The following is a 5,000-nucleotide window of genomic DNA, read 5'->3' on the forward strand; positions in this document are numbered from 1 at the left end:
GCTTCTCAAATTATATTCACTGTCCAGGACATTGGGAACGTTTGTCGTTGCTGGCATTGATATTATTTCTAAAGTAAATTGTGAGAGTTGTCTTGGTTATGCCAATCACCCGGTGATGTTTGTATCTCAGAAATGACAACTTTCCCATACTGTTATGGAGACTATCTCTTTAAGAAACTGACCCATGGATTCTAGGGATGAGCTGATTTCCCTGATAGGACTTTCATCATTCTTTCTGTATTTTTTTTCTACCACTATGATCAAAGGGGGTAAGTTTTTGTATTTGTAAAGCTCCCAGTCCCATCAGGCGGACTTGCCTAACACAGATTAGTGGCAAATTTTTTTTCTTGAATTTTTTTCCCCAAAATCCTCAATTTGTACAGGGTTATTTAATACTAAACATACAAAAAAAATTCATTACATTAATTCAATAAAGAAAAATATTTTTTGTTTGGTCCTTTTTATCAGTACCTTAATTAAAAAAAAAAAATATTTCTATAGTAAATTATCGACTACCGAGAAGAAAATAAAAATAGAGATTTATTTTGTTTATTTATTTCTTAATACAAATATAATGCATATTACTTTTTTCTCAACTATCTCAAATACAGATTACTTTGAATACCATTTGTTGAAACAGTCATCAATATGAAGACCAACATTACATTTTTTGCATTGCTTAGAAACTTTCTTTTTGCAAAAGGCACATTTAATTGCTTCCATCCCTTTTTTCGATCAAGAATATGTCTAGTAGAAAATGTAATTTCTGGTATTACTTTTGAAGAAAATACCTTTGGCCGTCCAGAATTTTTGAGATCGGAATCAGATGATAATAGCAAATATGCTTTTGTAACTGACCTCTTGAAATCTATTCTTGTCATAGTATTTCCATTTGCAAAACAATTTTTAATCAAGGAAAATACCATTAAAGTATCAAGGAAACTTGTAAATAGACGAAAGTACCATTTCTTAGATCTAACGGTGATGCAATACTTCTGAATAAGCCAGTGTAAGTGGTACACTTCTCCCATATACTTATTGTACTCTGATATGAGAATTGGTTGAGGAGCAAGTATTTCCTTCCCATGGCTGGTTGACCATATTTTTGAAGCTCCAACGGGGGTGGAAGACGGATGCTTACTAGCAATTGTGATAATGCTGTTGTCGTGCCATTTTCAAAAATAGAGCTTTTCCTTTTCTTCAAATTTGTAGTCAAACGATCTAAGATTATCCCTTTTTAGGGACCTATCATCCTTGAAGGGACATCCTGATGTCTTGTTTGCGCGTACAGTAATTCTGATTCTGATTTCTAAGGATTTCAGTTGTACAAATAGGTTATGACTTCAGAAAAAGTTATCAGCATTAGTTCCATGATCATTTGGGTTATCTAGATGGCTGATAAAACCACTCTTGAACCTAGACTGTCATTGTAGTTGGTGTCGGGAGTACTTTTATTTGAAACCAAATATAATTGGTTTACCTCTTATAAACTGCTTTAGAGAACATATTTCATATTATCTCACTATTTGTTCCTCTATTGATAGTTGATTAGAGAATATTCCAAACTGCTTGAATTTCTGATTCAGAACATTAGCTAGAGGTCTAATTCTAAATCCTTTATCATCGTTGCAGCTTTCAGCGGTTTCATTATAATAAAAAGAGAAAAAAAAAAAACCTTTTTGATGTTTAGAAATGTGTTTTTTGGCATTGTTTTCAAGGTCTTCATCCAGACTCCAATGATGCCGTTCACTTGGTAGTCTGTGGTATTTTGAAACAAGGAGATATCCATAGTTATTTTTCAAGCAGTTTGATGAGAGACTAAAATCATGCACATTTTTCTGTGACATAAGTGACAGATTCTTTGCATATTTCACTTAGTAAATCCTCCTCAGGAAAGAGTTAAAAAAATATCAACTGGGCTCTTTCTGCATACCCCATATTTCAATAATTTCACTCTTTCATCTGCTCCATCAGTACTTGGTGATGCAACTCTCGAAAAATAAGGTTCAGTCTTTTTCCAAGAAAAATCTGAGCTTTCCTTTCTTTTTCTTTTTGATTGTGTTGGTTCTTCTCCATTATCATACCGGTGAGGTTCAACACTCCCTGGCACATCCTGCAAGATAATGGTCGGATCTCGGTTCTCGTCATCTAAAATCTCATTATCAAAGTCGTCTTCATCAGTTAGTTAACTTACTATTGGAGGAACCTCAACTATATCAATAAAGTTTACATCGCTAGGAGAGTCATTTTCTTCTACATAATTTACTGCACCATGAAGAGAACGGAATGACTTGACTGGATGGTTCAAAGCTAAGGGAGGGTATCTGAAAATATAAAAAAGATATATATAATAAATGAAAATATATTTTCAGATCTTTGTATATATACAAAATGTTTTAGTATAAAAAAGTCTGATTCTGCAAACCATTTTCTCTTCGTTTGCAACAGCCACAGAGAATGGCTAAAATGGAATGTAGAGTGAGCATGTTCCTTATTTAAGGACCAAACTTATAGCCTGGTGTATTTTCCTGGCTTTATAAGTCATTCAAAACATGCATATATCCTATACACAAATATGGGTTACATATAAGTACTACTTACTAGAAAACAATGCTTGAATGATATATGAAACTGAGTCGATCGTTATCCTTGAGATTTCTATTTTATACTGAAAACTGAGACCTCAGTGTTTCCAATATGCATCAGACAGTATCTGATATATTTGAAAGAGACTTTGTTTTTTATGACTAACCAAAGATATTTCTGAAAAGTGGAGGAATTATTGAAATATGATAAATTAGCCTTTTGGTCTTAAAAAAAGACGACCATGGGCAGTAATGGGCTAATCATGGGAGTACCATCCCTTTGGGGTAATGTATAGAATGGACGTTTTCGGGTATGCTCTCACTGGTGTCATTGGTAGAGGAATTAATTCCAAGAAAGACTAATGGGGTCTCTGTTAGGGTGTCAGATAGTCTAATAAAATCTTTCCTTCAATAATTTTTTGCCATTAGTTTTGTTCAATTTTATTATTACGATACCTCCTAAATGATTAACATATGACACATTTTCTCCTATCCCTGAATCGGCTCATGTTCCTTAAAACTACTGACAACCTCTACTGCTGACGGCAAAGGTATTTTCTCTTACATCAAGTTTTCCCACATCTTTTTTTCCTTTTGATAATAAAAGCACAAAGAAAAAAAAATAAAAAACAAAATTTGATCACGCAAATTTTAAGTGTTTGCACGAGGGGACATGTTATTCAATCTTCACTAGGATACCAGGGGATGTAAAATTTTGCTATATAATTGAAAACGTAAGAGCTTTATTTGTGTTGGTATTCTTCAGTGTTAATTATAAAGAAATGTTCAATTTATTGAAATCTTTTGGAGAGATTGGAAGAATAATATTAAAGCTTTCAAAAGACTAACAAGATTTCGAGGCTTATAATACTTATACTAACCCTTCCAAAAGTAAGATTATACATCATATGTAAAGGTTGTTAAAAATATATGTTATGTGAAATTTCACATTCTCTTAAATGTAATAAATTCTGAATTTAACTAAATTTATATACATTAGTGCTTGGCCTTGTATAATAAACTTAAGGAAAGGGCTCTTAGTAAAATACTTGAAATATTTTGGTAGCTTTCCTCATAAAGGGAAGGATGTCATTATGTATCAGGGGTTATGAATATTTATAAAAGAAAGTTAATAGCATTCCACAAGGAAACTTCAAACATTATGACCATAGTCTGATGGCCAAAGCTAACAATGAAACACAAGCAATGTTAGTGAGCAATTTTACATCGACTGCTGCAGATGGTGCACCTCCTGCAGATGCTATTGACAGGATGCCAGAAAACCTAAAATCAATTAATCAGATGTCATTGAGAGTTTTTCCTTTCTACAATTTTAACCCTGCCAAGGGAATAATTTATTTTAGGATCTCTGAGTTTTACGAAGAGGATACACTAAAAAGGTGCCCATCTATCAAAGTTGAGAAGCAGGAATGGGATAATAATGCCATTTTTTACCTGAACATCGCTGTCAATAAATTTCATCCATAACCTAAGGAATGTAACTGGAGCTATGAGTTTGGCCATATCAAAGTTAAAAGTACTTTTGGAAAAAAAATGTTTCACACGTTTGAAGTTCCAAATATTGTTTAGCAAATCCTCCATGCAAACGTGAACAATGCTCATCTGAAACGCAAAATAATGAACCTATCAGCTTTTTTGCAGCTAAAAATAGAAGTTTTAGTCAGTAGTCTTCTTGATTCGACCGATAGTTAAAAAATTTAAAAAAATCTTATTCTGCTTATGCAACGAGCTTGCTCTAGGCCGAATCGCATGTCATGTGTATATACTATGAAAAGTAATAAGCCAAGAACACTACCTTGAGTTGAGGAACACCAGCTATTACATTTCTATATGCACTATGGGGCCATTCAACAAGACTTTGGAATCTATTACTTATAAACTCAATAGTGAGTCTAAGAAAAGACTCACCCACTCCGAACTGATTGAATTTGAAAACAAGGGCCGCAGGATTAACACGGCCAAAGGCTACACTAAAATCAAGGCCAATTATACAAACTTTCTGGATATAATCAAGGTATTTCTGTACATCACTGCAGATTGTAAAGGCATCACATGCTCCAAGATCTTTACGAAAGCCAAATGGCCAACTAGGGAACAGATGAATACCTTCAATAATGCTATTTAGACATTTTGCCAAAAGCCTTTCAAAAACTTTATATAATAATACGTGAGTTATGGAAACTGGGTGGTAACCAGCTGGCCTTGAACTACCACAAACCCATTTGCATAATGGAGTAAATTTACCAATTCTCCAGCAAGTGCAAGAAGAACCTCTTCTTGCTAATGTGCAGAAAATAACAGTTAGACCAGCTAAGCGAGCGGAAAATATGCGGAAAATAATAGTTAAAATAGTTAAACGACTAAAAAACCATATTGTAAGAAAATTAGAAACCT

The 5,000-nt window shown here is 33.5% G+C and overlaps 1 pseudogene; it reads right to left on the bottom strand.

The window, feature by feature from the left end:
- Positions 1-1,451: 1,451 nt before the first annotated feature.
- LOC137659931 (chimeric ERCC6-PGBD3 protein-like) overlaps positions 1,452-5,000 on the bottom strand; it is a 21,510-nt pseudogene continuing 17,961 nt past the window's right edge.

Source organism: Palaemon carinicauda, chromosome 20, assembly GCF_036898095.1.
Source record: "Palaemon carinicauda isolate YSFRI2023 chromosome 20, ASM3689809v2, whole genome shotgun sequence".
Lineage (NCBI taxonomy): Eukaryota > Metazoa > Arthropoda > Malacostraca > Decapoda > Palaemonidae > Palaemon > Palaemon carinicauda.